Source organism: Schistocerca piceifrons, chromosome 4, assembly GCF_021461385.2.
Source record: "Schistocerca piceifrons isolate TAMUIC-IGC-003096 chromosome 4, iqSchPice1.1, whole genome shotgun sequence".
Lineage (NCBI taxonomy): Eukaryota > Metazoa > Arthropoda > Insecta > Orthoptera > Acrididae > Schistocerca > Schistocerca piceifrons.
Window position 1 is genome coordinate 85,665,801 of NC_060141.1, and position 23,641 is coordinate 85,689,441.

Genomic DNA, 23,641 nt, shown 5'->3' on the forward strand with positions numbered 1-23,641 from the left:
CACGCGTAGGTATATATATGTGTGTGTGTGTGTGTGTGTGTGTGTGTGTGTGTGTGTGTAAAGGCCTGATCAGGTATCTTAAACAAATACAGCATTCAAGAATATGTCGATGTATATTATTGATAAAAAGTTAAAAAAAACACTGTGAATTCTTGAAGACCAAAGAAGTTGTAAAAAGATAAAAGAAAAGTAGAGAATTCTGGTATCAACGAAGAAACGGGTTACGTGTTTCTTACAACATAAAGGAACATCAGTATCAGTTAAGCGTTTTCTTTGGAAAAAAATGTAAAAATAAAAAAGAGCTTCATTTGCAAGGCTTATTTTTTCCTTAGTGTACCTTTCCAAAACAGCGTTCCGTGGTATAAAATGTACTACGTTGGAAATTTCGAGAACGAACACCTCAAATGAGATGTACTAAGTGAGTAGGAGTATATCACTACTAGAGAGCGTAGGTGAGGAAAGAAGTCCATAGAAATTATTCATAGGACAACGGTACAGACTAGTGTGACACTTATTACAGCATTCATAAATAGTTTACGTGTCAAGAAAAGGAGCATAAAATGGAAAAATTGTATCTTCTTACATACTGAATACTGAAAACGTATCTTGGGTTGCATTTAGAGTAAGCACGATGCTGAAAGATTAGCAACTTCTAACAAGTTGAAAGGCTACTTAGTTTGCCAGATATGAGGTGAGAGGCCAAGGGGTACAAGTGACAAAAAGTTAGTTTTGAAATAATCAAGTTTAAAGCTAAAGTTGAATAATTAATTCTAGGACATAAATATAGGAAACATTATTGCATATCATTTGAAGATATAGTTTTATGTTTATCTCCCTCATATTTCTGCAGCAAAAAAATTAGTCATTTAACAATTGTCATTGATAACTGATGACACGTGTCACTTTTACCCCTTGGCTTCCAAGTGAGAGATAGAAAGATATGATTCCAAGGAAATATTAATTAAAAGAATTTTCAAATTATTTAGTATATTATGAATCATAATACATAATGCACATTAAATACAGTAATAATCAATGTTGAAAAAAATCTAGAAAAAAGTTTATTTGCAAATTATAGAAAAACTGAAAATGCCTAAACTTTCCTTTTGACTGAAAAAATTAAGGAAAGTAATGCAAACAACTTTAATAATTTTCTTCTTTTATTGCATTCTTAATCTGAATCACTGTCAAAAATATTGTCATTTTCACCTCCCGAGTTATCACTCTCTGTTATCGACTGTTTTTGATGGTGTGCCGCACATGCTGCTGACAACGGCTGACACTTATTAGTTTCTCTTGCGGTTTCCCTCTGCAGGATTAATCAATTTCTTTCCTCTTGCGGATGGACTGCAAAACTGAGTTCTGCACAAATGGTAGAAGGTTCTGTAAGCCTGTACTCTTTTTCCTTAGTTTTTGGCGGAGTTGTTCTGTGAGTTAGTCTTGGGAGTATCTGGACATGTCTTCCAATGCTTTTTGCTTCCATATTGTAGGTGTAGAATTCAAAATCTTCATTGAAGGTGCATTTGTAAAACAATGTCCACGGTTCATCTTTTTTGAAGTGCAACCACTACAATTTTTGAATTCCCCTTACAGGTTTTAGAAAAAATGGTTCAATCCCGTCTAGTGTGACAAAATCCTTGTCACCCATTTTCACTACCTCAAAACGTCTCGACGCCTTGGCGATTACATCAATCCAGTCTTGCAGAACGTAAATACCCCTTTGTGAAATTTTTCTACAGCGCTCAGTAATTCCAAAGTTTCTGTCACAATCATTAAATGAATGGCCAGAAAGTAGAAACGTATGGTCAACGGTCTGAATGTGAGTGTTGTTGACTATATAGAGCCAAAATTTCACTATGTGTTGACTTTTGTTTTGTCCTCCTGCATTGTCACTCAATGCAGTGAGATGCGTGATGGTTGGTGGCAAACTGTTAATAAATTTCAGTAGGCTGACATTATCTCTCGACATCCTCGTGAAGCTTGACCCTCGTGCCACATAAACATGAAGGCTTTTCCTGCACCCAAATCATGTACACACAAATTATAAGTCCACAATTGTCGAGAGTAATAAGCTTGTGAACATCTCAGAACTGGTGTTGGGAGCATTTTCTGTAAGTCAAAACATACAGCCACATGCCGAGCTGCTTTAGCAACGAGATTTTTTGCATCCACCACTAGTTTCCGAGCACTTTCTGCTTTCCGTAGATGGAGTTTATTTTCAAGAAGAGCACCGTATTTTTCGTCAAGTAATCCATGATCAATGATATTTTGCAGCTTATCACACGTAGCACATGTGACTGTATATGGCCTGTGGAAGCTAAGATGAAAGCAGGTGTTAAGAGCATGGCGGTAAAAGCTTTCCCGTACTGGCTCTGTTTCCTTTTCTTCACAAAACTCCTTATAAAGCTAATACATTTTCTTGAGGTTGGGGTTTCCTGCCAGATACTTCTTATTAGGTGCTTTTTGGCACGAATATGGCTACTGTACTTTGGAAAACTTTTGATGTGTTCCTTTATAAGACCTACCTTAGCTTCAACAATCTTATTTACACGGATTTTATGGCCTCGCTTGTCCTTAGGTGAAATATTTGTTGTTGAAGTGGTTTTCTTTTGTACCACGTTTGTTATTCTCTTGTTAGACACATCTAGGGTCCTCAAAAAGAACTCACTGCAAACTCTTTTGCCCTGGAAAGAATATTGGCAACTAATAGATTTTCTTTTTGTAGCAGTTTCTTTCCTTCTGTTCGGCTCGCTGACAGTAACAGAAGAGTATAAGAAGGAGGTCTGCAAGTCCCAGTTACCAAGACTCCAGTATTCATTAAATACTTCCTGTTTGTTGACTGATGATTTGATTGCACTTGAATTGGCAGTTGTTACTGTACACTCTTACCTTTCTTTCTTTGTGCAGCTTTCCTTTGCGATCCACATATGCTTTGCCTTCATTATGTTTCGTAGATGATACTACTCTTTTCCATAAATGAGTCCTTCTTTTTTTTCTCCCCACATGCTCTACTCTCTTAGAAGCTTTGTGCCCTCCACTGTTTACCTCACTTTCATCAGACCCCTCATTTCGTCTGAAATATAGAAGCATAGAGCAGTACGTTAACCTGGCTAGTTTTACTTTTTCAGGTAATGAAAGATGTTTTGCTTTCTCATTATTTGTTAATTACCGGTAAATACACAGCATGTAAAACTTTTCTGGGCAGCAAGGCGAAAATGTGAACAAGAAAATGCACCAACATGGCTGTGGGGTGAGGAAAGATGAGGGGAGACAGTTCTGCGTAGCACTGTTAACTTTACATTAATAATTCACTATGGTAGAAATTAATGATGCACGGCGGTAGCAAAGCTTCATGAAAGCATTATATTATACAGATATTCAGTGTCAAAGTAATGTAGTTCAGAGTAGTGTTAATGAGTGTGGAATTAATGAATAAATCTTTCGTAGCACTTATAATCAGTTGCTTACTACGTTTGCCAGCGTCTGCAAGCAGAAAACCGCACAATGCACTCTGACTTCCACCGAGAACTATCGATCAGAAGAAAGGAGCTACTCTGCCAGGAAAATTTTTACAAACTGTAACTGGTCTGGTCTGTAGAAAAAAAGGCCATTCTAGCGAATAATATCAACAGCTTTTCACTTTAAATATAAAATATACGTATTTTTTAAGTGTTTTATTTAAACATGAGCAATAATATTAATGGTGTACTTAATTACTCACCTTCGGTGCTGTCAGAAAAGTCCCCTTCTGGAGATGTCGTAGTTATTGTTCTCTCTCTCGTATTTAATGTCCAATTTACAATAAAAATAATGTTAATATTCGTATTTATTGATGAAAGACAGTAAATGAAGTTTTTTTTATTACTTATATGCAGTGAAACAACAAACTTCTCTTCCTAACAGTAGCACTGCATTCACATGCACGCACCACCATTGTTACCGCTTCACATATACCCCTTGGCCGCCAAACAATACACCCGTTTCTGCAAGTAGTTAAATTTTCAGCGGCTAGATCGCAGCACCAGACATACACTTGTACCTCTTGGCCACCATAATTTTACATATATTAGGAACCCATTTCTGCACTTAATTCATTTTTTCCGAAAATGTCACTTATACCCCTTGGCTTCTCACCTTCTCATATGAGAGGAATGCTTATAGTATTTGTAACATTTTCGTAGGAAAGAAAGTAAGGAAGATATAAAGAGGAAACATTTTATGTTCTGTCTACATATATTCAGGTTCACGAGTGGAATTATAATTCAGAGGGAAAAATTATCAATGGTATGATTCGCTGATGACTTTTTATCCTCATTGGAAGAGAGGAAAAACATCAGGACTTATGAAATGGAAGTTGGAGAGCACAAAGTAGAAAAAGTATAGGAATTCTGCTGCCTTTTAAGCAAAATAACAAATACAAAAAGAAGCGAGAACGACTAATATCAACTAATATCAAATACAAGCCTTAATTTGAGAAGGATTTCTGGGAATGTACGTCTGGGGTATGGTATTGTATGACAGTGAATCATGTAAGCATAGGAAAGCCATCAAAGACGAGAATCAAAGCTTTTCAAATGAAGTATTATGGAACGAAACTAAAAATTAGGTGGATCCAGAAGTGAAGTTTGTAATCTCCCCCTTCATAATCTGTCTATTGTATTCCGATATAAATGACCGCGATCGCGTATGCCTAATGAAATTTTAAGATTAGTAAAGCTATCGTTACGGAAGGGAAATAATAGCGGTTAGTAGGAGGAAAGTGTACAACAGATCCTGCTGAAAGAAGAACCTATTCTAAACCTAATTCAACTACTGATAATAGTTGTGAAATAGGTGGACATTAGTGCAATCGCTCAAGAACCACTCAGGGGGAAGAGGATAATATGTAATATTTGATACAAGAAACACAGATTAGCAAAAAAAGGAATAATTAAACAGCTGCCAGCCTACTACGGCAGAGATATCCAAAATTCTAAAAAAGGCAATCACTAAGAAAATTAAGCAAGTAATTACTTGAATGGCAACGGAAGGCCACGGTAGAGCACTTGCCCGCGAAAGGCAAAGGTTCCGAGTTCGAGTCTCGGTTCGTCACACAGTTATAATCTACCAGGAAGTTTCATATCAGCGCACACTCCGCTGCGGAGTGAAAATCTCATAACGGAAGGTTGTCACACTTTTCTACAACTCAACAGTTCACGAGAAGATCAATGAATCAGAACGCATTAAGTTGGCAGTTATTTATTCCGAAATACTAAATTCCGAAAGCAAAGTTAAATGAAGTTTCTGGTTACATAAATGACTGACAATAACTGAAACTTTGTTATCTGAAAAATGACTTTTAGTAACCTCAGCGTAACGTAATGCAAAATCTGGAAGAAAACAAGCAATTCACTTTAAATTATTGGATGATTGGATAGAATGTACTTTGACAAAACGAGAGAGTGATCTACTTTCCACACAAGAACAATGAAATACACACCAATCCAGCAGAAGTCACTCGCTAAGCTAAATACAGAGTAAGAAAGCTGCACACTGTTATAGAAATTTGTGCTGTATCTTCAGTTATTAGTTTTGCAAGTGAAATTTTACGTTACTTTAAGTAAGTGAAGTTAATACTCAAAACTGCATATTAGTTAATCCTCTGTTATGCAATACAAGAATGAACAGGTATTAGGGCAGCAAAACTGAGACTGAAACTGGTCATTAGCAAACAATCAAAACTGATAGTAAGTAGTTAATCTATTATCATGTTTTTACGACTCTCGGTGATAGCAAGGAAAGGAAAGGGCACCCGCTTGGTAACAATGTCTGAGGACAACAATAACACAGGTGCCCAATAAGTTTTATCTATTGCAGGTTATTATTGGGGAAAGTTAGTCATTAACGCTTGTTAAAGAAATGCCACTGGGTAGTGCCTGTATAATGTTAGTTATACTCTGTCGCTTAACAGTCTTACGATGTTGTAGCTGTGTGGACGACGAAGAATATAGCCGACGACACGGATAATTTAGGGACAGGCTGTAGCTAGAATGTCAACTTCCTCTTCTTGTTCACTCCGACGATGCTCTCAATACTCGCTGGTTAATAAAGTAGGTTCGCCTATGTTGTTGCGATCGCACCCAACAAACACTATTACACTCTTTTAAGGCTCAAGCTACTGTGCCTTCCCTCTGCTCACTGGGCGATGGAGACTTCCATACGCAAATATGAACAACGTCATAACTACTGCCATTTCGTCATTGCTTTCGATACATTTAAACAGAGTGATCTAGGCGATTACCTAGCAATTTATAGTATTAACATTATAATTACAATCAATTGTGTGCATTAAAAAGTAAATACAGTGTTACATTCATTACATATTATATATAGTTTCTGTAATAAAGGTTACACATTCAGAATTAGATGTACAGTGCAAATTATCAACAAATATTAAGGGAACAAAATTTTGGATGGTGCAGAAGCGATTTTTATTTGCATTTCCGGTGTTACATGTGCCCTACAGCCCTTGAATTTCTTCTGACGGGAAACAGAATCATGGATATCCTAAGAAAACCAAACGGAAATGCGGATGTGTAAAGGCAGTCGATTTTGTCTATAAATTTGTTAATCACACTCATTACACTTCACATTAATCATCCTAATTAAGTGTGGGCACGTAATTAGCTGTATCATTATAATTCAAAACATCATAGTGTACCATAAAATATTTTAAACATCAAAATTACATCTTTCAAGATATCATTACGATAAAATGGTTGATATGTTATCAAAATTTCACGTCAGCAGTGTACAAGGAAACCTAAGTAACGTAGTTAACGGTAAACGAAGGAATAAGTAAAAAATAAGGAAAAAGATAAGAAAAAAGATAAGCAGTCACTAGTTACAACGTTTATTTAACATAATCTTTCATAAATATCACAATATTTAACAGATTGATTCTCATTATGGGAGTTCATGTCTTTCAAACATCGAGATAAATCTTGAATGTTTACATCAAGGTTTTACACTGGTTGTACTAAAAAGGAAGACGTCACTTTACGCACGCGTATTTAGTATTTGCAAAGGACGCAGCAGCGTTCTATTAGCCTGCAACGGCTCTGTCCAGGCATGGCATTTTGTCCAGTGGCATCTGCCTCGCATTCTTTTAAAGCTCACTACCGAGTAATTTCAAGGAGTCCTCATACTTTTCTCACAGTGAATAACTCAACACTGCCCATATTCACAAGCATACACAAACCTGAAGCTTATACATTGTCTGAGTGCATCGGTAGTCACTTACAAACCGCGTGGTATAAAAGAATTTTTGCAACGTATTATTTACAAAATTACAAACGATACATATACCAGAGTGAAGTTCTTACACATTGGTCATGGCTTGGGTTTTTCTTTCATTTCAGTTGCTTTCACAACATTTACTCTGTAAGCTAAATTACCCCGCTATACATTTTGTAAATTCGGCGATGACTGGCTGGTCCAAGAAATAAATTTGGAATAAATGTTGAAAATTACAGTAATAATTACGTTTTTTACTGGATATTCTTTCTCAGATTATCCAATTCTTCACTGATACAATTTCAAGTCAACAATGTTAGATTCACGTATCAGGTTGAGGGAATTAGGAAAAGCTAAATAGTAAGCATTAGTATTAGATATACTGACAATCTTGAATGGTTCAGCCGGCCGCGGTGATCTAGCAGTTCTAGGCGCGCAGTCCGGAACCGCGCGACTGCTACGGTCGCAGGTTCGAATCCTACCTCGGGCATGGATGTGTGTGATGTCCTTAGGTTAGTTAGGTTTAAGTAGTTCTAAGTTCTAGGGGACTGATGACCACAGATGTTAGGTCCCATAATGCTCAGAACCATTTGAACCATTTTGAAAGGTTCATTATAAATGGATTTAAATTCTAATATCTCATTATCAATCACAATTGATTTCTCGTTCGCTTTAAAGAGAAAAAGGTTGCCAATTGCAAAGTTAGCAAACCACGCTTTCGCGTCATGACGCCGTATTCGCGTCTTTTTGATTACCTCTCGTAAACGGGATGTCTTTGTATCTGTTCTTAAATCTCATTTTATGTTGTACTGAGTCTGACTTTGCAGCCCCAAGGGCAAGAACAGGGAACATTCAATAACCCAAAACACAAAGGACTAAGCATTGGGAGCAACCTAATGTGTAATGGCCTCATAGAAAAACTTCCTTCAAAGGAGATTCGAAGCTGAAACTCACTGGAACAATGTTGAGGAAATGTAAATTATTCATGAAATAAGTGCCCGATTATTGAGTAGTGTGACCAGACTGGAAGCCTTACCAGGTTGGATTGGTAACGGAGAAAAAGAACATCCACCATTATGAACTCGTTTAGTAAGCGAGAAAGTGTTACAGAGATGCCCAACAAAATACTGTCCTGAGTTAAGGACAGGTTCGCTGTTGCCATTCGGAAGAACATCGCGCGGGAATATTCGGGAAACGTATTACTTTTTCCCACTTGCATCACGCGGAGTCACCTCAACAAGAAAACCAGACTTTAGAGTTCATATAGAGGTTTACTGACAACCACTCTTCCCTCTTTCCTTTCGCGAATGGAACAGAGAAGGACAGAGGAGACTGTGGTATCGGAAGTACCGTAGCAGAATACATTTTAAATGTGGGTGTAGATGTGGAAGTGAAACTCTTCGCATACACGTACTGCAGATCTTTCTTCTGGCGTCTAAAATATTTCCACCTGAAACAACTAGCGATATACTGTACCTTGGTCCTAGTACGTTCTAACAAAAGTATTCTATTTAAAACTAGACTGGTAGGCCAAGTATATCCTTCATACCCTGATTTGCAAAAGCGATGACCCATGAGAGGTGAAGTTATGAGCCATTTATTATGACCCATGTAATTAATTAAGGAACCGTGTCTGACTAACAGTATGACAGACGGAAGTTACTTGAGTCCATACTTCCTTTAATTGGGCTACGGTAAACAGCAGGTATAGCACTCGGAAACAGAACGTAAGTCAGTATCAAAAACATCTCTAATACTCTAGCAATAGTAAATGTGTTTCAGTAATTCGACTTAAAGTGAGTCACTCTGCAGTGGCGATGTGAACACCTGTATGTAATTATAACAGTCAAACATACATAAAAAAACTAACATACACATTTCTGTAGAATCAAGTACAGCGTCGGTGCAAGTTACAACAGCCTCACACTTTCCTTATTTACTGAAAACAGCATGCATAGAACAGGATACCTGAACGTAATGTTCAGAATACCGAATGCTATCTCTTGTGTGAAAATACTCTGTAATAACGACAGGATGAATCAGTCAGTACAGCCAAAGATTATGTCATGCATTGTGCGATCGTATGATAGCTGCAAGTGTTGCTCCGGTTAATACAGGCCCTACCTGAGAAAGACTTGGGAAAACGAAACAGAGACAGAATGTCTATATTCTGCCTCATACAACCGATTCGTTAAATCAAATTAACAGAATAAGACAGGCCTTCTGAGCGCACAAACGACACACATTAAGTAAATGCAAATACGTCTGCATACTTGACGCAAGCATTCAGTAAACTCAACTGTCCGCCCCCCGTAGCTGAGTGGCGTCGGCAAGGTAACTCAGCGTGTTCCGTCAGAGGGGTAGCTGCCCTCTGTAATAATAATAATAATAAAACTGAGTTAATGGATCAACGACGAACTGATATGGGTGTCTTCCGACGTCCGCTCCTAGCAGATACAACGAACGAAAACGAACTAAATGAGATTAAAAAACAAAAAGTGGTTAGCGCGACAGAATGTCAATCCTAAGGACCCGGGTTCCATTCCCGGCTGGGCCGGAGATTGTCTCCGCTCAGGGACTGGTTGTTGTGGGGTCATAAACATCATCATTTCGTCCCCATCGACGCGCAAGTCGCCGAAGTGGCGTCAAATCGAAAGACTTGCACCCGGCGAACTTTCTACCCGACAGAAGGCCGTAGTCACACGACTTTTTCTTTTTTAGAAAACTCAACTGAGGGGATCAGTGACTGAACTGACTGCAATACTCCTTGGATTCAGCAAAGAACGTACGATTCTGTACCAACCCTCGTGCCTACTGAACCTGTAAAGGCACAAAAACTTAGCAACAGCTTGTGGAACGCAAGTCCACTCAAGCTGGTCGTAGCAGCTTTGCAACGTGAGTTCATGTAAATCTAACCATGAAATGTAAGTAACTGATGAATAATTAAGAAATCATATCGTAGATAGGACGTGCCTATGGATAACGCCAACAACGTAACTTACCTCAACACGCTGCAACATAAGACAAGCACCATTGAACACTCAGCACATCGTTGCATCGCTGCAGTGCACACCACAGCAGTTTATTCGAAAGTCACGTTTTAGGGTGCTTTGTGTATGGGCAATGTTCTCCTTCGCCTGTACTTTCGCAAGTTCCCAGAGGACGCTTCGTTGAAACCTCACACACAATACTCGAAAGATACCAGTGTTTGTAGTCAATAGTGGGTACAGAACTATGTTTGTAGAGACTGTGATAGTTTACAATATAACTGGAAAGAAAAGGTAAAACTGAGCATCGAAATTGGCTATTTCACATCCAAGTATCATCATTCTCCTCATGCATAGGAAAGCAGATTTGGAATATTCCTTACAGCAATACCAGTAGAAAAAATTCAAAATTGATTGTAATATATCCTAAAACTAAGTTACATACTGATTAAACAGTAAGTTAAAAACGGAAATATTAGCATAAAGAATGAGATTGTTCTGGTAGCTGAGGCTGAAATTGTAACTACAAAAAGGAGAAGTGATGAAATCATTCACGACATAATACACTGGGAGAAAGAGTAAGACAATTAAATGTCAGACAATCTGGAACAACCAAAATAATGGTTCCACTGTAAGTAATCAGACGATAAACATCTTGTAGCTGGGTGAGGTGCAAGAATGTTATTTAGATTATTTTGGATTTCAAATGAAAAAGTGGCAATAACCCATCAAATGAATGAGTGAATAGTTCATGGAATTATAATAGAGTATGGCTGTGTATCCTCAAATAATACAACATAAAACCAAGCTTATTTAAAATTCAGGTTGTGTAAGTAACTAGACTAATAATTTGTTACGATAGTGTGGTTAGACAATTTTTAAAATAATAATGTGAATACATAGGAAACAAATACAGGTCATGTAAAGCAAAATACGTATAGAATGTGGTGCAGCCTCCCCCCCATGAACCATGGACCTTGCCGTTGGTGGGGAGGCTTGCGTGCCTCAGCGATACAGATAGCCGTACCGTAGGTGCAACCACAACGGAGGGGTATCTGTTGAGAGGCCAGACAAACGTGTGGTTCCTGAAGAGGGGCAGCAGCCTTTTCAGTAGTTGCAAGGGCAACAGTCTGGATGATTGACTGATCTGGCCTTGTAACAATAACCAAAACGGCCTTGCTGTGCTGGTACTGCGAACGGCTGAAAGCAAGGGGAAACTACAGCCGTAATTTTTCCCGAGGGCATGCAGCTTTACTGTATGATTACATGATGATGGCGTCCTCTTGGGTAAAATATTACGGAGGTAAAATAGTCCCCCATTCGGATCTCCGGGCGGGGACTACTCAAGAGGATGTCGTTATCAGGAGAAAGAAAACTGGCGTTCTACGGATCGGAGCGTGGAATGTCAGATCCCTTAATCGGGCAGGTAGGTTAGAAAATTTAAAAAGGGAAATGGATAGGTTGAAGTTAGATATAGTGGGAATTAGTGAAGTTCGGTGGCAGGAGGAACAAGACTTCTGGTCAGGTGACTACAGGGTTATAAACACAAAATCAAATAGGGGTAATGCAGGAGTAGGTTTAATAATGAATAGGAAAATAGGAATGCGGGTAAGCTACTACAAACAGCATAGTGAACGCATTATTGTGGCCAAGATAGATACGAAGCCCACGCCTACTACAGTAGTACAAGTTTATATGCCAACTAGCTCTGCAGATGACGAAGAAATTGAAGAAATGTATGATGAAATAAAAGAAATTATTCAGATTGTGAAGGGAGACGAAAATTTAATAGTCATGGGTGACTGGAATTCGAGTGTAGGAAAAGGGAGAGAAGGAAACATAGTAGGTGAATATGGATTGGGGGACAGAAATGAAAGAGGAAGCCGCCTGGTCGAATTATGCAGAGAGCACAACATAATCATAACTAACACTTGGTTTAAGAATCATGAAAGAAGGTTGTATACATGGAAGAACCCTGGAGTTACTAAAAGGTATCAGATAGATTATATAATGGTAAGACAGAGATTTAGGAACCAGGTTTTAAATTGTAAGACATTTCCAGGGGCAGATGTGGACTCTGACCACAATCTATTGGTTATGACCTGTAGATTAAAACTGAAGAAACTGCAAAAAGGTGGGAATTTAAGGAGATGGGACCTGGATAAACTAAAGGAACCAGAGGTTGTACAGAGATTCAGGGAGAGCATAAGGGAGCAATTGACAGGAATGGGGGAAATAAATACAGTAGAAGAAGAATGGGTAGCTTTGAGGGGTGAAGTAGTGAAGGCAGCAGACGATCAAGTAGGTAAAAAGACGAGGGCTAGTAGAAATCCTTGGGTAACAGAAGAAATATTGAATTTAATTGATGAAAGGAGAAAATATAAAAAATGCAGTAAGTGAAACAGGCAAAAAGGAATGAGATCGACAGGAAGTGCAAAATGGCTAAGCAGGGATGGCTAGAGGACAAATGTAAGAATGTAGAGGCCTATCTCACTAGGGGTAAGATAGATACCGCCTACAGGAAAATTAAAGATACCTTTGGAGATAAGAGAACGACTTGTATGAATATCAAGAGCTCAGATGGAAACCCAGTTCTAAGCAAAGAAGGGAAAGCAGAAAGGTGGAAGGAGTATATAGAGGGTCTATACAAGGGCGATGTACTTGAGGACAATATTATGGAAATAGAAGAGGATGTAGATGAAGATGAAATGGGAGATATGATACTGCGTGAAGAGTTTGACAGAGCACTGAAAGACCTGAGTCGAAACAAGGCCCCCGGAGTAGACAACATTCCATTAGAACTACTGACGGTCTTGGGAGAGCCAGTCCTGACAAAACTCTACCATCTGGTGAGAAAGATGTACGAGACAGGCGAAATACCCTCAGACTTCAAGAAGAATATAATAATTCCAATCCCATAGAAATCAGGTGTTGACAGATGTGAAAATTACCGAACTATCAGTTTAATAAGTCACAGTTGCAAAATTCTAACGCGAATTCTTTACAGACGAATGGGAAAACTGGTAGAAGCCGACCTCGGGGAAGATCAGTTTGGATTCTGTAGAAATGTTGGAACAAGTGAGGCAATACTGACCTTACGACTTATCTTAGGAAACAGATTAAGGAAAGGCATTTGTAGACTTAGAGAAAGCTTTTGACAATGTTGACTGGAATACTCTCTTCCAAATTCTAAAGGTGGCAGGGGTAAAATACAGGGACAGAAAGGCTATTTACAATTTGTACAGAAACCAGATGGCAGTTATAAGAGTCGAGGGACATAAAAGGGAAGCGGTGGTTGGGAAGGGAGTAAGACAGGGTTGTAGCCTCTCCCCGATGTTATTCAATCTGTATATTGAGCAAGCAGTAAAGGAAACAAAAGAAAAATTCGGAGTAGGTATTAAAATTCATGGAGAAGAAATAAAAACTTTGAGGTTCGCCGATGACATTGTAATTCTGTCAGAGACAGCAAAGGACTTGGAAGAGCAGTTGAATGGAATGGACAGTGTCTTGAAAGGAGGATATAAGATGAACATCAACAAAAGCAAAACAAGGATAATGGAATGTAGTCTAATTAATTCGGGTGATGCTGAGGGAATTAGATTAGGAAATGAGGTACTTAAAGTAGTAAAGGAGTTTTGCTATTTGGGGAGCAAAATAACTGATGATGGTCGAAGTAGAGAGGATATAAAATGTAGGCTGGCAATGGCAAGGAAAGCGTTTCTGAAGAAGAGAAATTTGTTAACATCCAGTACAGATTTAAGTGTCAGGAAGTCATTTCTGAAAGTATTCGTATGGAGTGTAGCCATGTATGGAAGTGAAACATGGACGATAAATAGTTTGGACAAGAAGAGAATAGAAGCTTTCGAAATGTGGTGCTACAGAAGAATGCTGAAGATTAGATGTGTAGATCACATAACTAATGAGGAAGTATTGAATAGGATTGGGGAGAAGAGAAGTTTGTGGCACAACTTGACCAGAAGAAGGGATCGGTTGGTAGGACATGTTCTGAGGCATCAAGGGATCACCAATTTAGTATTGGAGGGCAGCGTGGAGGGTAAAAATCGTAGAGGGAGACCAAGAGATGAATACACTAAGCAGATTCAGAAGGATGTAGGTTGCAGTAGGTACTGGGAGATGAAAAAGCTTGCACAGGATAGAGTAGCATGGAGAGCTGCATCAAACCAGTCTCAGGACTGAAGACCACAACAACAACAACATGTGGTGCAGGAAACTATGGGACAGGAAATGACTGGGGGTGTGTGAGTGAAAATCCTTAACATGTGTTAAATACGTTTATTACCAACAAAACTCAACAAATTCGAGTGCACAAATAATAGAAAATACAAGCAAAATGGATAGTGCTCAAAACATAATCTTCAGTACAACATAAAAAAAACAGTAGAATTCTCTGCCATAACAGAAGCCTGTGCCCCTCAGGACAATTTCAGTTTTATGATAATGTGTGGCTAAAACAATATATGGACATACCGAAAATATTATGCAAGCTGTGTAGAGATGGTATGATAGAACGATAGCAATCAAATGCTACCTCATGACACACTATTTAAAAGTACCCTGTCAGAATCTGACACATTAAAACATCGAACTAATGCAGACAATTAACAGGAGGAAACATAAATTGATAACTAAAGTATACTAAACCAGGCTACCTGCAGCTGACAAAAGACCACAATAAATGCGATCAGTAATTCAGCTAACACCTGCAGTAAACTAGAGAACACGAAGCTCGTTGAGCACGATTAACAACAAAATACGGACCCCTTATGATGCTAGTATGGCGATATAATAACATGAACAACTTAAACTGAAGCCTAGCCAGACACAGATGCATGCACATACGAAACTTTGCGCCAAACAAAACCGGCGCTACTCCGCCAAGCAAAGTCGCAGCCAAGCATAAAGCAGGAATTAAATCAGCTTGTATCTGGACAACACCACCTACTCTGGATCCAAGATGCCAAGCGTTGTCCGTTTGCTCATGTAGAAACCGATGACCTGTGTTGACAGCAAGCCACCACATTCTCAAACCACAAATCCCCCAAGGCTAAATTTACTTCTTTGTTTTAAAATATTCAGAATTGAGACATCCAGCTGAAAGCCATCTCGGATGCTCACTTACTGTAGTGTCATATTTTACTGGCCGTACTCACAGTCTCAAACCTCCACGGAGGCTCATCGCAGCTCCCGTGACAACAAAGATGCATTTGTCCTCCAGAAACTCTGTCAGTACCCAAGCTTTACCCACACTCCCAGACGCTATCGTTCACCAGCCAACTCCCTGAGCTAGTCACGCCAGGACACGAAACATAACCAGATTGCATCCGAAACATGGCTTGGTGCTTGTTCCACTGCTATTAATGACCACTGGCCATGAATCTACATTGGTGCTACTTCCCTGTTCCACCAGTGACTCGCCTCCACTGTCATACATTAACACTCCTTGATTTAGCATGGATGTGAATGCAGTAACTTTGCGGTTATGGGCTCACTCTGTTGCGATGGGAACGCAGAACCTGCACTTGTGCCATCTGCCAAGCAGGGCAGGACTTAAACTATGCTGTGAACCGCTAATTCACGTCACAATCTCTCCATCCCCTACCCCCGCCCCCTCCCCCTCTGCTGCACATAAGATCGCGATACTCAAATATAACTACATTAGGAAATGTAGTTTACGACACAGCAAGAGAGACCACTACTGTCTGCCACTGAGGTGCAGAATAAAGAAGTATTTGATCTCATTGGGCTTATACGTCGGCTTCAGATGGGGTACATCGGTCTGGCACTCTTTTGCTGCTATCATATCTCTGTGTACTAAGGAGAAGGAAACTAGCCTGCCTCAGCTCTAAGGTTCGCCAACAATTTTCCCTATGCACACTAGCCACCTCAGCTCGCTTACCCCTCCTTGGTTAAAATATCTAACCTCCTCAATGGGCTAACTACATCTTGCTCAGTGTATAAATGACACATCGTTCTGGCGTGTTCTCCATCTTTTCCCCTCGTACCCTGTGCATTGCAACAGTGCATGTATATCAGTAGGCTCGTAGCCCTATCTGGAAGCACTTTCCTGATAATTGTTGGTGGAGACACATTACGATTCTCATGACATTTTTGGCCTGTCACGCCAATGAACCAAATTTCCCTTATTAGATAAGTGCAACATTTGCAAAATGTCAACATCCCTTGTGACATAATGTACCACATCTGAATATGGGTGACTGATTTTGGCAGAATGCTTTCTTTCATTTATGCACGCTGTGGCTCAGACTCCAGGCATGTGCAGCCCTGGCTGTGGCAAGCAGGAGTGCGAGCATGATGTGGCAGCATGGCTGAGCAGATCAGAGGCGGGCTGTTCACGTGTGGTTCTGTGAAAACTGAAATGAGGGGGACGTTACGTCAGTCAGAGCATATACAGCAGATTTATACTGATGGTGCGTGAACACCTGCTTCATAAAACATTACAGGTACACAGAAGCACCATATTTATGCCAAAGACGAAGTGAAAACAATTGTGTTGATATGCAGATATGCGGTGTAGTTAATTTGTGAAGGATGATACAGTACCGAAAAGACTTATCAAACGGAAATTCAGGAAATAAAAAGTTTTATAATATTTATGCTACCGAAGAGATCGACCTATCAAATTGCACCCCACTTCAATGTGAAGCGACTGAACTACTCACATTTTATCATAACTTCATTAAGTAACCTTTGAGACACTTTTCAATTGAACTATTAATTGAAAGCAAAATATCGTTTGATTCTAGACATCTACACGATCAGCAAGGCAGTGTGTATTGCCATATTTGATTATACAGCACAATGTTTAGTTTGTAGGATTTATAATTTTTATTGTTTTTTTCCTTAATTATTCATTAATTCACATAGTTTCGACCACAGTTCAAACACTAATACAGAATTGTCAATACTGACTGCAGCAGTGGAAACAGCAGGAATGTTTCTGCAAAGAAGTGGGGTGTACTCGTTTGGATTGTAATAACTAACGCTACACAGATCACAAACTATTTTCAGGACTGCTGCTGAAATTTACAAATCTTAAATATTATATTACATTTGAGGGATAACTACTTAGCAGACAGTGAATTGTAATATATCAGCAATTTAGACTATTAATGTGTATCTGCTAGAGAACTCAGATTTTTAATGACATTTATATAAAGCTGTAAATGAAGCTGATGATGACATGAGATCATTATGAGATGTAATTCATGGTTCTGCCATGGAGGCGAGAGCCGACGGTGTAAAAGCGCAGCAGCTATCTTGCTCATTCACACAGTTTGCAGAGAAATTTTAACAAAATTACAGCACCAGTAAATAACTACTCATTAGGTATAACAATATTATTCCCAACTGCAAACCATGAAGTTATTACTACTGCACAAAACCTAAAAAGTAAAAGGTCAGCAGGCTTACATAAAGTACAGTATTGGATGCAGAAACAATTAACACAGAGTATACAAGCTTTCTTGAGCATACATCAAATATAATCTGGGAACTGATGTTTAAAACACTCATTACTTGTGCTTGTGTTCAAGGAAGTAAATGCAAAAGATACAGGAACCAACTGGTCACTTTCACTGGTGTTGTAGTTCTCAAAAATACTGGAATAATATATGAATGACATATTAATTAATTACTTGGATAACTACAACCTTCTAATCGAATCACGCTTTGAATTCCGAAATAAAGAATCGTCCATAGCAGAATTAGCAAACTTAGTACTTAGTACAGGGATGAATGTGCTAGGCATATTCTTAAATCTGCCTATGGCTTTCGATCACAAAAAGCTACGAAATAATAAATAATGACTGGTTCTGATCACACTTAGCAGGTAGGGGACAAAGAGTGGTGATAACATAAATCTCAATTAAGGCTAAATTTGTTGTGAATCACGTATTAGAACCAAAATGTAATAGTATTGGAGTTCTTCAGGATTGCATATCGGGATTAATGTTGCTTCCGATACACTTCATGACTTTCCAGTGCTCTTAGTCATGGGGTAAAGTTCTCTTCTCTTACGACAGCAGTATTATAGCCACTGCCAAATTAAGAAAACTCGTAGTAGTTGATCGCTGGTATATACACTGAGGTCGCTGATATGGAGCACCTAGCAGTAGGTGGCAGGTCAAAGCATCTAATATGAAAAACGTATGATTTGGGGGGTGTCCAGATACATTTGATCACATGGTGTACATCGGAAATTATGCCTTCGTCTACTTGAGGTTTGAAGGCACACTCTGTCTGCAATGTGACGAGGCCTTATGCTGCAGTTCGTTTTGGTGAGTTCGCTTATGTCTTGGATTGTGGACGTACCAGACTACATCGTCCGTTACCGACTTCGGCACAATGCAGGAACCATGGTAAGCTCCCTCTCTGGCGGGCGTTAATGCGTTACGGGAGGATCGCGAGGCGAACTTCTACTATGTCACCATTAAGAGTCGTTCCTTGTTCTTGCCCGATAATTCTACTCGCCGTAATTTGACCCATGCACTAAAGACGGATTAGCATCCCGAACTTCATTAAGCCTAACGTTCATTTGACTGTAATTCTCGTCTTGCAGCGTTGGTGCGTGCATTTGTAAATGTAAATTGTTTCTATTACTCTCAAGTTCAACACTTATACTCCACCTACGCAGTGTTTTGAGAAGGCCCGCGCGGTCTTCTATCTGATTATCGCTGTGAGTGTACGTTTTAGAATGTATTGCATCCGTAGTGTGTTTATGAAAGAAGGCAGTATTGCCATTACCTCTTTTGCAAGTTTATAGTCTATTGTAACTGTCTCTCCTGCCTATACACAGCAAGTAAAATTTTTTTTAGTTGTTAATTGCGCTACTAGTGTGTATATTAGTTAGTTTGAAAGTCAGCTTCATTGAATTTAAGTATTTCCTCTCGTTTAACCCACTAGCTCTGCAGATAATGAAGAAATTGATTAAATGCATGACGAGATAAAAGAAATTATTGAGGTAGTAAAGGGAGACAAAAATTTGATAGTCATGCGTGACTGGAATTCGAGAGTAGGAAAAGGGAGAGAAGGAAACATAGTAGGTGAATATGGATTGTGGGGTAAGAAATGAAAGAGGAAGCTGTCTGGTAGAATTTTGCACAGAGCATAACTTAATCACAGCTAACACTTGGTTCAAGAATCATAAAAGAAGGTTTTATACATGGAAGAATCCTGGAGATACTAGAAGGTATCAGATAGATTATATAATGGTAAGACAGAGATTTAGGAACCAGGTTTTAAATTGTAAGACATTTCCAGGGGCAGATGTGGACTCTGACCACAATCTATTGGTTATGAACTGTAGATTATAGATGAAGAAACTGCAAAAAATTTCAAATTTAAGAAGATCGGACCTGGATAAACTGAAACAACCAGAGGTTGTAGAGAGCTTCAGGGAGTGCATTAGGGAACGATTGACAAGAACGAGGGAAGGAAATACGGTAGAAGAAGAATGAGTAGCTCTGAGGGATGAAATAGTGAAGACAGCAGAGGATCAAGTAGGTAAAAAGACGAGGGCTAGTCGAATCCTTGGGTAACAGAAGAAATATTGAATTTAATTGAAGAAAGGAGAAAATATAAAAATGCAGTAAATGAAGCCGGCAAAAACGAATACAAACGTCTCAAAAATGAGATCGCCAGGAAGTGCAAAATGCCTAAGCAGGGATGGCTAGAGGACAAATGTAAGGATGTAGAGGCTTATCTCACTAGGGGTAAGATAGATACTGCCTACAGGAAAAATAAAGAGACCTTTGGAGAAAAAGGAGCCACTTGTATGAGTATCAAGAGCTCAGATGGAAACCCAGTTCTAAGCAAAGAAGGGAAAGCAGAAAGGTGGAAGAAGTATACAGAGGGTCTATACAAGGGCGATGTAGTTGAAGACAATATTGTGGAAATGGAAGAGGATGTAGATGAAGATGAAATGGGAGATACGATACTGCGTGAAGAGTTTGACAGAGCACTGAAAGACCTGAGTCGAAACAAGGCCCCAGGAGTAGACAACATTCCATTAGAACTACTGACGGTCTTGGGAGAGCCAGTCCTGACAAAACTCTACCATCTGGTGAGAAAGATGTACGAGACAGGCGAAATACCCTCAGACTTCAAGAAGAATATAATAATTCCAATCCCATAGAAATCAGGTGTTGACAGATGTGAAAATTACCGAACTATCAGTTTAATAAGTCACAGTTGCAAAATTCTAACGCGAATTCTTTACAGACGAATGGGAAAACTGGTAGAAGCCGACCTCGGGGAAGATCAGTTTGGATTCTGTAGAAATGTTGGAACAAGTGAGGCAATACTGACCTTACGACTTATCTTAGGAAACAGATTAAGGAAAGGCAAACCTACGTTTCTAGCATTTGTAGACTTAGAGAAAGCTTTTGACAATGTTGACTGGAATACTCTCTTCCAAATTCTAAAGGTGGCAGGGGTAAAATACAGGGACAGAAAGGCTATTTACAATTTGTACAGAAACCAGATGGCAGTTATAAGAGTCGAGGGACATGAAGGGAAGCAGTGGCTGGGAAGCGAGTGAGACAGGATTATAGCTTCTCCCCGATGTTATTCAATCTGTATATTGAGCAAGCATTACAGGAAACAAAAGAGCTGAGTAGGTATTAAAATCCACGGAGAAGATATGAGAACTTTGAGGTTCGCGGATGACATTGTAATTCTGTCAGAGGCAGCAAAGGACTTGGAAGAGTAACTGAACGGAATGGACAGTGTCTTGAAAGGAGGATATAAGATGAACATCAACAAAAGTAAAACGAGGATAATGGAATGTAGTCGAATTAAATCGGGTGATGCTGCGGGAAATAGATTAAGAAATGAGACACTTAAAGTAGTAAAGGAGTTTTGCTGTTTGGGGAGCAAAATATCTGATGAGGGTCGAAGTAGAGAAGATATAAGATGTAGACTGGCAATGGCAAGGAAAGTGTTTCTGGAGAAGAGGAATTTGTTAACATAGAGTATAGATGCAAATGTCAGGAAGTCGTTTCTTAAAGTATTTGTATGGAGTGTAGCCACGTATGGAAGTGAAACATGGACAATAAATAGTTTGGACAAGAAGAGAATAGAAGCTTTCGAAATGTGGTACTACAGAAGAACGCTGAAGATCAGATGGGTAGATCACATAACTAATGAGGAGGTATTGAACAGAATTGGGGAGAAGAAGAGTTTGTGGCACAGCTTGACAAGAAGAAGGGACCGGTTGGTCGGACATGCTCTGAGGTATCAAGGGATCACAAAGTTAGCATTGGAGGGCAGCCTGGAGGGTAAAAACCGTAGAGGGAGACCAAGAGATGAATACACTAAGCACAGTCAGGAGTATGTAGGTTGCAGTAAGTACTGGGAGATGATTGATCTTGCACAGGATAGAGTAGCATGGAGAGCTGCATCAAACCAGTTTCAGGACTGAAGACCACAACAACAACAATAGAATTTGTACGAAGAATGGAAGACTTCCGTTAGCATGTTCGCATGCCTCTTTTGTGTTTTAGGCGACTGTGTACTGCCTGTCATTCGCTGACTATGTAAATCTAATTTGTATTCTGTCTATTCTAGAATAATTCTGAATTGAGCATCCACTTGGGCTTCTAAAAACGAAGCTATTGTTAATAATTCGAAAGCTTAAATTCTGCTACACGACTCTGCTCTGGCCACCTCAGCGACAAGTGCAACTTATTTATTTATAAAATATTGATACTGTCAACCTGCTCTATCGGCTTCACAGATTTCTATATACTGAAATAATGCATTGTTAACCAGTGTTTCTGTTTTAAACATTTGAGTGTTTTAACTATTTATTTTAGTGTTGGTCAATGTGTTTTGTGTGCTTTACAGAAGTGCATGAAGGATTCTCTTTCAAAACTTTGGGTAAATGGCTTTACTTCCTGCTTCACAGGTGTGTAATTTGTTGTTTTTTAATTTTGTGCATTAATGATTTCGCACATGTGCTTTGATAAGTTTTGAATGGAATATTGGGTCTTCTTCATCTAAAGGTCCAATCCCTTGTTTTTAAAAGTTATTTTGGAGTTATGGCTTCACAGTCGTGTAAAGCACGTGACTTTTGAGCTGTTGGTTGCTGTTTATTACAGGAACTTATGCGAAAATCTTTGTTGATATTTATTGGAAACTAAATATCAGTTTTTAGATTTTCTTGCTCTAGTAATCGAAAGTTTGCCGGCTATGGTGAGTCAGTTTTATTCGCTTTCATACTTGTAGCCCTCTGTAATAAATAAATTATTATTTTTTTCGTTGTTGTATTTGAGCTCAACGCCTTACTATGCCCAGATCCTAGCTCACTGCCAGTTCGGACACCATCAAGGAACTTTACAATTTTCAGATATCCAGTAAAAAGATAATATAAAAAAACAAAAGCCATGAAATTCAGTGTTAATGGTGAAAATGACACTGTTCATTTTAATGCAGATGGTACCTCTACAGAGAAACAAGTATAGAATTTCTAGTTAGAACAGCGATTATCAGATCAACTGATGTGGACACACATACATACTTGCAAACAGAAACTACAGAATAGGGCCACAAGAATAATAACCCAAGATAGTACACGAACTCTTTGTAAAGATGTATTCAGAGCACTGATCATTTTAACTACACCAAGTGAGTACAGTTACCACTCAGCTACACACATCAAAAATGACTTTGATATTTACTGCACAGACATCTCTGTCCATGACCATACGACAAATTTCAAAATTAAGAAAAAAATATGATATTGAAAACAGAATTTTCTATCAAGGAAATAAACTGTAGAATATATGCCTAAACGAACAGACGAATTTATTTAAAAAGGCTCTTAAAAATTGCGGAGTAAATCTTCTGGATTTTGGTGGGTGACTTAGATCACACAGATTAGGTGTTTGGCAACAAAATGAAAAATGGTCCAGGTATGAACAGGTATGTAATTCATAACGTGTGCAGTGACGGGTAGTGAAAATATGAATGTCTAGTGTAGCACTAACCTCTTACGTTATTAACATATTTGGTAAACAGTTTTGTACTTTAGGGGTAAATCGAGTCAAGTAGCGCTGTGTTGAGCAGATTGACTTTGTGTTCTGAAGGACGTACGCCCTATTCTTCATCCGACCACTCCGATTTTGGTCTTCTGTGGTTTCCATAAATTAGTTCCGGCAAATGTCGAGGTAATTTTTACTTAACTACTTGCTCCGTAGTACCATGACGTGTTTTTGAAATGATCCAAAGGTGAATAAGATTACTGCTACTACAACCACTACTATTATTACTGCCACCACTACGGAGGTAGAAACGTATGCTGCACGTCCCATTATTAGCGATGACGCTTCCTCCCACAC